The sequence below is a fragment of the Macaca thibetana genome, chromosome 7 (genome assembly GCF_024542745.1).
Source record: "Macaca thibetana thibetana isolate TM-01 chromosome 7, ASM2454274v1, whole genome shotgun sequence".
Lineage (NCBI taxonomy): Eukaryota > Metazoa > Chordata > Mammalia > Primates > Cercopithecidae > Macaca > Macaca thibetana.
The window spans coordinates 146,735,158-146,748,200 of record NC_065584.1 but is presented as its reverse complement, the minus strand read 5'-3'; the positions used below and the strand labels follow the sequence as shown (position 1 = coordinate 146,748,200).

The 13,043-nt window shown below is 45.5% G+C and overlaps 1 pseudogene; it reads left to right on the top strand.

Annotated features, from left to right (window-relative positions):
• Positions 1–276: 276 nt before the first annotated feature.
• On the top strand, positions 277–12,471 carry LOC126959298 (non-histone chromosomal protein HMG-14-like; annotated as a pseudogene).
• Positions 12,472–13,043: the final 572 nt, after the last annotated feature.

Sequence of the window (13,043 nt, the reverse complement as noted above, 5' to 3'; positions counted from 1 at the left end):
CACTTTGGGAGGCCAAGGCAAGAGGATAGCTTGAGCCCAGGAGTTTGAGACCAGCCTGGACAACATGGCAAAACCCCATCTTTACAAAAATTAGAAAATTAGGAGGCGGGCTCCCGATCCAGTTCCATTCCGTTCTCCCACCACCTTCGCTGTGGGTCTCAGCAGCTCGGGCGGAGGGAGAAGTGGCAGCGGACAGGCAGCCCAGCTTCGAGAAGGCTCTTGGTGCGCCACGGCCCGCAGGCATCTGGCACGGCACGTGCCCTCCTCACCACCAGGATGCCCAAGAGGAAGGTCAGCTCCACCTATGGGGCTGCCAAGGAAGAGCCCAAGAGGAGATCAGCGCGGTTGTCAGCTAAACCTCCTGCAAAAGTGGAAGCGAAGCCAAAAAAGGCAGCAGCGAAGGAGAAATCTTCAGATAAAAAAATGCAAACAAAAGGGAAAAGGGGAGCAAAGGGAAAACAGGCTGAAGTGGCTAACCAAGAAACTAAAGAAGAATTACCTGCAGAAAACAGTGAAATGAAAACTGAGGAGAGTCCAGCCTCCCTGATGAAGCAGGAGAGAAGGAAGCCGAGTCTGATGAACACCATACACCATGTCTTATCAGTGGTCTCTGTCTCCCTTCTGGTACAATCCAGAGGAATATTTTTATCAACTATTTTGTAAATACAAGCTTTTTAGTAGCTCTAGAAACATTTTTGAGAAGGAGGGAATCCCATCTCATCCCATTTTTTAAGTGTAAATGTTTTTTTTTTAAGAGGTGAAATCATTTGCTGGTTGTTAATTTTTTGGTACAACCAGAAAATAGTGTGGGATATTGAATTATGGGAAGCTTTGACTGTCTCTGGTGTCAGCTTAACTTTCCATAGATGGGGGGTTAGTTTTCATATCCTATAATACAAAGCATATTAAATGGCAATATGTAGTCAGTCCTGCATTTAATGTCTTGAACATTTTAAATTACTTCTATTCCCATGTTGTTTTTTAGTAGAATTGCTTCCTAAAGAAAACCACTCTTTTTTTACGGCTCTCCCTGTGAGAATTATGTGCAATCTGCAACTTTGGTTGTGGTAGTCCTGATTTCCTAATACCTTTGTTACTGTACTGTGAAAGATTAAAAATTTGAATATGTAGTGTACACGCTATTCCAATTGTGAATTGGTGGGATGTATGTAACAGGTTATCAACATGTGAAGATACTGGTACCTGATAGCCTCTTAAGGAAAATTTGCTTCGGAATTTCAAGCTGGGAAGTCACTGGAATAACTTTAAAAATGAATTACAATTCATGGCTTTTTAGATTTTTGTTGCGTATGTTAAGAATTGTCTGTACTGATCCTCAATCAATAAAATCTCAATTATGAAAGAAAAAAATAAAATTAGCTAGGTGTAGTGGGGTGCACCTGTAGTCTCAGCTATTGGGAGGCTGAGGTGGGAGGATCTCTTGAGCCCAGGAGGTTGAGGCTGCAGTGAACTATGACTGTGCCACTGCACTGCAGCCTGAGAGACAGAGTGAGACCCCGTCTGAAAAAATAAAATGAACAGCCCCAAATCAGTGTTTTGAATAGTTTGAAATCAGTCTTATCTGTTGAGACAAGCACTGATGGATGTTGCTAGATTCCTGCCACCCTGTGTGTGTGTGTGAGGGGAAGGGATGCTGGGGGAAGGTAAGGATGGACACAGACAGGCAGGGCCTGTTCTGTTTTTCACAGGGCTGAATCTTGCAGCACATGTCATGTAATCAGGCTAAGGACAAATAATCCCTATGAATAAATTTATAGTGAATTGACCTACATTTCACATTAGATAAAACACACTTAAGTCATTAAATGAATTTTTCCCTCTGGTTCATTAGTTCCCAGCATGCTCTGATCCTCTGCTCATTTGTCATATGGCTCATGAAAGCTGAATATGGGAAAAAGAAACTAAATCACTGCATCTGTCCCCTTACCAGGTCAGGCTATGTTCCCCATGTTCCCCACAGAGGAGTTATTACGATGTTGGAGATTGACTGGTTCTGCGGTTGATCTTGGCTAAGAGACTGAGAAGCTACACTCGACATATCGGCCTTGTGGCGTTCTGCCAAGCACAGCGCACATTAGCAATGATGTGCCCGTGCTCACATTACCCAGGAGTCATCTGATGCTGAGAGCTTAGATTCAGCATTATGAGAGCTCTCGAGAATGGGTCTCATCAGAGTTCTGAGCAGCAGGGTTGATGAGTAAAGAGGCTGGGCCTTTAAAAAAACTCTCACTTGAAGCTCAAACCTTCAAGTTTTCCTTTCGTCTCTGGAGATACTCACTGAGTAAAGGTGTTGTAGAGGGAACCATTGTGGGTCAGCCCCAAATAGTATTTGCCGTGGCATGTAGGTCCAAGTGGACCTATTTTTTTTAAAGGTGATGTCATTCTTGGTGTGGAACTCACGGTATTTCATGAAGCTGTTGGTCTGGCTTTGGAGAGTCTGAAAAACAAGTCAACATTGTAACATTAGCCATTCTAATGAGCCTGGGAGCAGTCGAGTGCAGGATTTTTATACATAAGGGCCAACATACAGTAATGCTCTAGGGTAGAAACAGGAGCTCTGAACAACAGAAAGAAGGAGAGCAGCATGAACAAGGCTGACTATGTGTCATCAGTGGCTGCCCCCAAAGCTCATGGGATCTTAGCTGGCATTACTAGAGTTACGGACAATGGAAATAAGGTGCACTGGGGAGACTGAAGTTATGATATTTGTCCAGCATTTTGGCCAATATTTTAAGAGGCAAAGTGGAACATGTTCAGGGTAAGTAATACAAAAGATGCCATATAAAAAATGATTCTATCCAAACAACATATACTAAGCCAAACCCAGAGCTGAGGGCTACAGATAACAGAAATGTAGGTGACACCTTCCCCACTCTCAAGGAGAGTTAGTAATGGCTTTCAGTCAGTTAGTAGTGGCAGAAAGAATGTAAGATTCATAGTTAGGTAAAAAGGAAACTCTATATGCTCAAATATTTTAAAAGCAATCATATGAAAGAGGATTAGTCCTGCTCTCTGTGTTACTGAGGTGGAATTAAATCCAGTGGGAGAAAGCCACAAAGACTCAGTTTAGCTCACTATGAGCTGAAATTAACAACAGTGAGAGGAATTTAAAGGTGCAATGGACAGCTCGAGGGAGTTGTGAGATCCTGCTTCTCAGATGTTTAACAACAGGCCTGGCTTGGCACTGTGGCTCATGCCTCAGACCCCAGCACTTTGAGGGGCAGAGGTGGGAGGATCAGTTGAGCCCAGGAGTTTGAGGCTGCAGTGAGCCAAGATCACGCTACCGCACTCCAGCCTAGCGAGAGACTGTCTCTAAAAAAAGAAAAAGAGCAGGCTGGTCTGGCTCAGTGGCTCACGCCTTGGGAGGCTGAGGTAGGTGGACCACTTGAGCCCAGGAGTTTGACATCAGCCTGGGCAACATAGCAAAACCCTGTCTCAACTGAAAATATAAAAATAAGCTGGGCATGGTGGCATGTGTCTGTAATCCCAGCTATTTGGGAGGCTGAGGCAGGAGAATTGCTTGAACCCAGGAGGCGGAGGTTGCGGTGAGCTGAGATCACGTCACTGCACTCCAGCCTGGGAGACAGAGCAAGACTCCATCTGAAACAAACAAACAAACAAACAAAAAAGAAACAAAAAATAAAAATTAGCCAGTTTCATAACGTGGTCTCAAAATAAATAAATAAATAGATAAAATTTTTTAAATTAATTTTTTAATAATAAATAAGAACAGGCCTGATGACCAGTAGTAGAGGTGGTGACTGGCATGTATACCCCCCTATTCATTCACTATTTACCCTACTCCATACCAGTGCACCAAGTACATTCGTGTGTTCCAAATTTTATGGATATAGTGGTGAGCAAAATCAAAGACCCTTCTCTCATGTAGCTTATACCTCCTGGGGAGAGACAAACATGAATCGAACAATCACAGGAGTGTATGTAAAACTGCAACTGGGAAAGTGTTTGATGGAAAGGCCCATTGGATGTTACAAGAGCAGATAAAAGGGTGTTTGACCTATCACAGGAGGCCGGAGATATCCTTGATGAGAAACCCTCAACTGAGCTGAGATCCGCAGGCTGGGTTGGGGTATAGAAGGGTGCTCCAGGCAAAAAGGACAGACTACGCAGGGTTCTATGGTAGGAAGAAAACTCTTAGATAACAGGGAGATGATTCTCAATGACATTTAAAGTCTCTTTCTTTTTACAAATTTTTATCTATTTATTGAATAGGTAATTCATAAATTGAACAAATTTCAAAGGTATGAAAGGGTACAGAGTGAACAGCAAGCCTCCCTTACTGCTCAGACCTTCTAGAGACAATCACTCTTGCCAGGTTTTTCTGGTCCTCCTAAAGGTATTCGATGCATCAACTAATATTCCTTTTTCTTCCCTCCACAAAATTGCAGTACCCTCTACACCATTTTACATCTTGCCTTATTCTCCTAACAATGTATCTGAGGCTCTCTGGGCACATTCACAGGTACCCTGCAGGTGTTTTAGCAGCCACACAGCAATCCAGTGAAGGAGGCACCATAGTTGAGTTAGCCTCTCCTCTACTGAGGCCATGTAGGAGAACTGCAAGCAAAACAGCAGTGAATTTCCTTGTATGCACAAAATTTTGCAAATCTATGATTGTCTATAATGCAGACTTTGGTTTTCTTCTTTATGTTGTGTCTGATTATAATAGTAATACATGCTTACAGGAAAATATTTGCAGAAATATATAATGCAGAATGTGAAAGTACTCAAGAATCTCACCTTTCATAACCACTATGGCTATTCGTTTGTCCAGATGATTTCTAATCTAGAATAATTGAAAAAGAAGGGGCATGTCGCACCCAGAGCATAAGGCAGATTCCAGAATCTCTCCCTCTCTATGGTTTGGAGTTCACATGGAGAGAAGCTGTAATTCCTCCCAGAGGGTGCTGATGCATTCCTCTACTATAATAACTGTTTCTCATTTGGATTCTACAGATGACTTTGGGATACAAATTAATTTGTCAATGAAGGTGTATTTTCCAAATAAGGGATCTAAAACTTTCATCAGATTCTTTTTTTTTTTTTTTTTTTTTTTTTTTGAGACAGCTTTCCCTCTTGTCTTCCAGGCTGGAGTGCAATGGCATGATCTCGGCTCACTGCAACTTCTGCCTCCCAGGTTCAAGTGATTCTCCTGCCCCAGCTTCCCAAGTAGCTGGGATTACAGGTGCCCGCTACCACACCTGGCTAATTTTTGTATTTTGAGTAGAGATGGGGGTTTCACCATATTGGCCGGGTTGGTCTCAAACTCCTGACCTCATGTGATCCTCCCTCCTCTGCCTCCCAAAGTGCTGGAATTACAGACGTGAGCTGCCACGCCTAGCCTCATCTAATTCTTCAAGGGGTATATGACCCCCCACCAAAGTTAAGAGTATCTACTACTAGAAAGAGCCATCAGATAAGTTTCCTTTTTCATTGAAGAGTGGTATTAAATCCTGCCAACTACACCAAGAAAAAAGAAAGAAAGAAAAAAGAGTGGTGTTAGTTTTAGCAGAGGGTTTTTCCAAGGGTTCCTAAATTATTGCAGAATTTAAATAAATTATTTAGCCTCATCTATTAAATAAGGGGTAATAATGGCAACTCATGGGGTGGTTATGAGGATTAAATAAGTTCATATTTGCAAGCACTTAGAAAGTTGCTGTCAAATCATAAGCCCAATTACATACATGTTTGTAAAGTAACACTAGTTCACGTGTTCCCCGCCTGCCCCAAACCCAAGGAGAAAACCAAGGTCCGTAGTAAAGAGCAGAAGACTTTTGACAAGCAGCCAGACCTCCTGAATAATTTCTAATACAGAATCTTCCCTAGGCAGCATGCTATCCCTATCCAGGGATCAAAACAGATCTAGGTCATTTGAGGAAGTAGCCAGGCCAAGGATGTTGAAGCACTGCGGTAAAACTCAGTGTTAATTATGCAGCTAGGAAGGACAGTTTTTTGTAGTTTAAAAGAAAGCAAATTATATGTAGACTAGATAGATACATACATACAAATGTATATATGTATGTACCTGTGTGTGTATATCATATTTATAAGAAACTATTTAATTTTAAATTGAGGATTTTTTTTTCAACAGCAAGAGAAGGAGTTACCTCTAAACTAAAATACATGAAAATTTACAGTTCAGGATGTGTAACCAGCAGGAATTACGATCACTTTACTCTTTCCTCATCACCTCCCCTTGCCAAAAACTATGTATGTACACATAGACATAATTATATCATTTTATTACTTATAGAATAATGCAGTTGAATTATGTTATCTAAAAGGTACTTCAAGTATTTCAGATGCTTTGAGGACTGTTGAAAAAGTGCATGTGCACGTCGATCTCAGGTCCTATTTTTTTCTCCTTCCATCTCACCATGCAGTGTCATAGAGTCCCAGTCCTGCACTCACTAAGCCTTAGGTGGGGGAATTAATTCAGTTCTGTCTCATTAAGTACTAAGCACAATGGCCAAGCGCAGTTGTTCGTGCCTGTAATCCTAGTGCTTTGGGAGGCCGAGGGGGGCGGATTGCCTGAGCCCAGGAGTTCGAGATCAGACTGAGAGCAGCATGGTAAAACCCTGTCTCTACTAAAAATACAAAAATTAGCTGGGTGTGGTGACACGTGCCTCTAATCCCAGCTACTCGGGAGGCTGAGGCACAAGAATTGCTTGAACCTGGGAGGTAGAAGTTACAGTGAGCCCAGATTGTACCACTGCACTCCAGCCAGAGTGAGACTCTGTCTCCAAAACAACAACAACAACAACTAGTACTGAGTACAAGCATTGGGCATCTGGTCTGTGCCAGAAGCATGGCATAAAGCAAACAGAAATCAAATGGCGTCTCTAGGCTCTACCTCTGTCGGCTTGTCTGTAAAATAAGGTGCTTGAATTAGATGATTAATCTCTCTTTTCCTAGCTCTGACTTCTATGATAAGAAGTAAAGCCAAGCAGTCGTTTGTATCTAAAAATCTTCATAACATTTACCAATAGGCTTCATGATCATCAAACTGCCACACAAATCTCATCACCTCTACTGTGGTCCCTCCAGCACTTGAATCATTAGCAATATATCATTAATGCTGATAATGCATCATTAATAATGACAGGTTTTTTGTACAGTGCGTCATAATACCAAGAACGCTTCACAACAACCATGGGCCAGAGAGCTCTGGTAGTCTCATCCTTGCTTTTACAGACGAGGAAACTGAGACTGAGAAAGGTTGAAGGTGGCAGAATAAGGACTTGAACTCATGTCTAACTTGGGGTCAGGGCTCTTCCCACCCCTACCACCACTGCACTTATGAAATGCTAGTGGGCATTGCCCCCACTGTGTGCCTACATCTTCTCTCCCATCCACATGAGCAGGGGCAGTCCTATACAATTTCTTTATTGCACACGCAACATTGTGCCCACTGGGCACCTGCTTCACTCTGCACTCAGTGCAGGCCCCATCCCACACTTTCTTGGCAGGGCTGGGAGCTGCTGTGGGGTGAATCAGGGCTCTGTGGCCCAGCCCAAGAGAAAGAAGTTTAGTAGAGAGACCTAGGCACAGGCCCTGGCTGCCTGCCCTGGCAGAGGCACTCCCCAGGGCAGAAGCACAAACCCAGAGTTCTTTGTCCATCTTATCCCAGCATGAGCAGGCCCTGAATTGTTCATTGAAACTCCTTGAAGGAAGCTTGCTGTCAATTAGACTTGTTCTGTTTAAGGTTTAGATCTCAACAAAGATGAGTGGGTCATTTCAGTGCTTCTGTGAGTGACTCTGAGAGACCTGAAGCCAAGGCTGCCAGCCAGCCGGCCTCAGCCGTCCAGAACATGCTCCCACATTGACCTGCCTGAGGCCAGCCCTCGTGGGATGTTTCCAATAGTAATGATAAAAAATGTGCTTGAGCTTAGGTGGCAGTGGGAATATTTTTCAAAACACAGTCACATTCAAACAAATTCTGGGGCAGGCATGACCAACTCCTTTATAACCTAGGGAAGAGAGATTAGCTATGGGGAATTGGGTCCATGGAACTATTAAGTTGCAAAGTTGAGACAGGAATGCAGATCTTCCATACCTAGCCATATGATCTCTGCATTCTACCAGAATTCCACCACCCTGTAGAGCTGGTCAGGTTTATTTTGGAGACTCTCTCTCCTGCTCCAGGTTCCAGGGCTTTTCAAGAGTCAGAGGGCCGGGCACAGTGGCTCACACCACTTTGGGAGGCTGGGGCGGGCAGATCACCTGAAGTCAGGAGTTTGAGACCAGCCTGGCCAACATGGTGAAACCCCGTCTCTATTAGAAATACAAAAATTAGCCGAAGGGTGCCTGTAATCCCAGCTAATTGGGAGGTTGAGGCATGAGAATTGCTTGAACCCAGGAGGCGGAGGTTGCAGTGTGCCCAGATGGAGCCACTGCACTTCATCCTGGGCGACAAGAGTGAAACTCCATCTCAAAAAAAAAAAAAAAAAAAGAAAAGAAAAGAAAAGAAAAAGAGAACCCCTACCTCATCATGAAACTGAGTCCTGCCTTCCTCTGGTGAATGGCATGAGTTCTGAAGTTGCCCTCTTCTTCTCCATCCACCTCATGAAACCTCTGTCTTTCTAAACCAATCACGGCTCCGAGGGAAATTCAGTAGGATTACATGTATTTGCACACAGATGTGAATTGATGAATGTTAACATACTTGTCAGGAATACTTGCGGAATCCCAAAACATAGGACTCTCTAAGGGTGAAATTTCAAGAGCTATTTGTAAGCACACAAAATGCACTTGTCTGCTTACTCCTTCAACTCTGTTCCAGATTCCCTACACAGCATGGAGGTTTGTTGGGATCGAGGGGAAGAGATGCTCAGGCCCAGAACATCTTTGCAGTTCTGAGCCCATGAGCAGTGACAGTAAGAAAAGTGGGCAGATAGAATGCAAAAGAGCTGTGCCCACCCAATTCAAGTACAGACAACGGATTATCCCATGTGACACAGCTGCTGAGAACAAAGTCAGGTTCATGACGCCACAGACCCGTTCCTACCGAGGAGACCAAGGCACTGTGTGCTCCCAAAGTCATCCTAGAACGATTGAACTGGGTTCCCAGCACTGTGAGGCCACAAAGCTCCAGACCAGCCATTCTTTTGCCACCCTCACTCCTCACCCCTGCTTGTTCTGGAAGCCCAGGTGCACTTCTGCAGCAAGGGAGCGCTAAATAATCCGCCCCCAGACTCTGGGGCTGGGCCAGGCTGGCGACTTTTCCGCAGGAACCTTGAGGCTCATTGGTTTATAGATTTCCCCAATCAAAAAACAAAGAATCCCAGCTACCTCTCCTTTTCATCTACTGTTGTTACACATCTCTCCAGACTGTCTCTGAATCTCCTGCTTCCTTCCCTGCTGTGATTGAAGTGGGCACTTTAGAAGCAGACTCATCTTCTCTCCCGTCTGCTCTGGGCTTTCAGCTTCATGCAGCAGTGCTCCCCCAAAGCCCAGCTATTCCCTCCTCCCTAAGAGTCCCTCCACTAATGCACCATCAGGAACCCCTGCTGCTAGCAAGAGGAATAGGAATGCTAACCTTAGCTGGGCGCCGATCACAGCTCAGGCTCCATGCTAAGTGCTTGTCTTGCATTTCCTCATTTAATCCTAACAAATGAATGATCTAAGTGCTATTTGTGTGTGTGTGTGCCAATTTTACAAGTGGGGAAACTGATGCACAGGCAGGGAAAGTAATTTGCCCAAGATCACATGGTTGGATCGTGGAGGAATTGAGGTGTTCTTGCTAATACAAACAAGCTTCAGGGAATAGCCTTGTGCTTTTAACTTCGGAAGCTCTAGAATAAATTCCTTAAAGGGGAATGATGGGATCAAACAGAAAGCACAATAAACATTTTAGATAAATCTTTCCAAATTGTTCCCCAAAATGGTTTTATACATTATACTTCCATCAACTATGTATGAGAATGCCTGTTGTATCCTTGCCAGTACTGGATATTTTCAATTTTGTATCCCATTCCGATAAATAAGGATTTTGTTTTCATTTTCATTCTTTAGTTACTGGTGAGGAGGAGCATATGTTCATGTTTATTGGCCCATTATACTTTTCTGCCCAGATATAAATGTTAATAATATGAAACAACTGATTTCCTCCCCAGAATCCACATTTCCTTTATTCCCTGTCATGATCACCCACTAGTTACCCAAAACAGAAATCCAGGAACAGACTCTGGGTCTTCCTTCTGCTCTTCTTTTTTTTTTTTTTTTTTTTGAGAAGGAGTCTTGCTCTGTCGCCCAGGCTGGAGTGCAGTGGCGCTATCTCGGCTCACTGCAAGCTCCGCCTCCCGGGTTCACGCCATTCTCCTGCCTCAGCCTCCCCAGTAGCTGGGACTACAGGCGCCCGCCACTGCGCCCAGCTAATTTTTTGTATTTTTAGTAGAGATGGGGTTTCACCATGGTCTCGAGCTCCTGACCTTGTGATCCGCCCGCCTCGGCCTCCCAAAGTGCTGGGATTACAGGCGTGAGCCACCGCGCCCGGCTCTTCTTTCTTTCTTTTCTTTTCTTTTCTTTTCTTTTTTTTTTTTTTTTGAGATGGAGTCTTGCTCTGTCACCCAGGCTGGAGTGCAGTGGTGTGATCTTGGCTCACTGCAAATTCCACCTCCTGAGTTCAAGTGATTCTCCTGCCTCAGCCTCCTGAGAAACTGGGATTATAGGTGTGCCACACCTGGCAAATTTTTGTATTTTTAGTAGAGACGAGGTTTCACTATGTTGGCCAGGCTGGTCTCCAACTCCTGACCTCAGGTGATTCACCCACCTCACCCTCCCAAAGTGCTGGGATTACAGGCATGAGCCACCACCCCTGGCCTCTTTCTGCTCTTCTTTCTACAGCTAGTCAATCTTGACTGCCCCTTATATGCTTCTGGGATCAACTCCATACTGTCCCCACGATCCCCTGGATGGTGCAGGCTGTCATCACCGTTCTCAGAACAGTCCTTGGGGGATGCTGCTGAGGTAGCTACTGCACAGGCCTTGTCTTGTTTTATTCTCAATAACCTTAGAGTGGGTGCTGTTATCCCCATTGTCCACTGTGTGTTCCCCATCATGAGGGAGGATCACCTTCCTCCACCCCCTTCTCTGCTGCTCCAATGGCTTCCTCTCCTTGTCTTCTTGTCCCCATGTCTAAAGCTTTCACCTTCTGGGGAAGACCACGGGCCTGCTTTCAGCCTGCCTGGCCCCAGGGAAGGCCCTGCCGGGTCAGAGAGCCCATGGACAGGCCACATGATTCAGAAGCCGAGACAGTGCTCTGGCTCTGACCAGCTTTCTTGCTCTTTCTAAAGTGGACTTGTCCTCTTCTCCTTTTCCCTGTATCTGCTCACATCTCCCTTTTCTTTACCCCCACTCCCGTTTCTACTCTTATTTTCTCTGTGGCTCTTGCTTAGTATAGACTTTCTTCCTCTGTGTTTTCCCATTTGTTTCTCTGTCAGTCTTTTCTTTCTTCGAGATGGAGTCTCACTCTGTGGTCCAGGCTGGAGCGCAGTGGTGTGATCTCAGCTCACTGAAACCTCTGCCTTCTGGGTTCAAGTGATTCTCCTGCCTCAGCCTCCCAAGTAGCTGGGCTTACAGGCACTCGCCACCACGCCCGGCTAATTTTTGTATTTTTAGTAGAGACGGGGTTTCACCATGTTGGCTAGACTGGTCTCGAACTCCTGACCTCAGGTGATCTACCTGCCTTTGCCTCCCAAAGTGCCAGGATTACAGGTGTGAGCCATCGCGTCCGGCCTCCTGTCAGTCTTTTCTAGTCCCACTCATTTAATTGCCTTTTTGTTTCCTTGCAGGGAGAATAGGATCTCAGGGCCCCAAGAAGGAAGCAGCAGGGAAAGGCACTACCTGATCCTCCACTGCAGGCAGAAAACTACTTCTGCTTTCTCTTGCTGCCTCTCGGGGTCAGCATGCAAGCCCAGGTGGGGTCCACCCCACCACAGACCCTTGCCCACCAGCCCTAAGGCTGGCCATTACCGTCACGTGGCCCTCTAATCCGCAGGAGTCAGTGTTCTCACCCCGAACTGCCATGATTCTCTCCCTGCTCACATGATTTCCTTGTGGCCGCTCTTGCCCCCTTTCCTGAAATCAGGAAAAGGACCTTTGCCTCTGAGCGTCAGAAGAGGAGGAGTCCAGTGGAGCCCACTGAACCACCACCAGCTGTGTTTTAGAATCTTTGGTGATTCTGACAATTCGAGTTCTCCATGGATGACAATATCTGCGGCCCAGTAAACTGGTTTAGAAAACTTCATTAGCTGCCTGCCGCAGGGGAGCAAAGGGCTAGTCTGTCCCTCAGGTTCACCCCACTGTGCTGTTGAGGCAGGGGTCCCTGGGCCCTCCCACCTGAGTCCCGCACCCTTGCTCCTCTCCTCAGATGAGGCTGGGACAGTTGATCTGCAGAGCTTTGGTGTCCCCACAGCAGGGGATGAGTAACACGTTTTCCCTACCCAGACAGCTGCCCTACAGCCTCCTTGTTCCTGCTTCTGGCTCAAGAGCCTGCTTAGATCAGGGTCTTTTCTGTTACACCCGTTTTTACTCTCAATCGGTTTTGTTGAATTTAACTGGGGTTTGGAAGATTAAAAACAAAGTCAACATTTATTTCGTGATTCTCTGGAAGCCCAGTTGCAGTTTAATCTTCGCAACAGGCTCCCATTTCCACCAAGGTTATAGGGTCTCCACCACTGTTTCCTACCACCTCTTTTTTTTTTTTTTTTTTTTTTTTTGAGATGGAGTCTCACTCTATCGCCCAGCCTGGAGTGCAGTGGCGCGATCTTGGCTCACTGCAAGCTCCGCCTCCTGGGTTCGCGCTTTTCTCCTGCCTCAGCCTCCCGAGTAGCTGGGACTACAGGCACCCGCCACCATGGCCGGCTAATTTTTTGTATTTTTAGTAGAGATGGGGTTTCACCATGTTAGTCAGGATGGTGTCGATCTCCTGACCTTGTGATCCGCCTGCCTTGGCCTTCCAAAGTCCTGGGATTACAGGCGTGAGTCACCGTGCCCAGCCC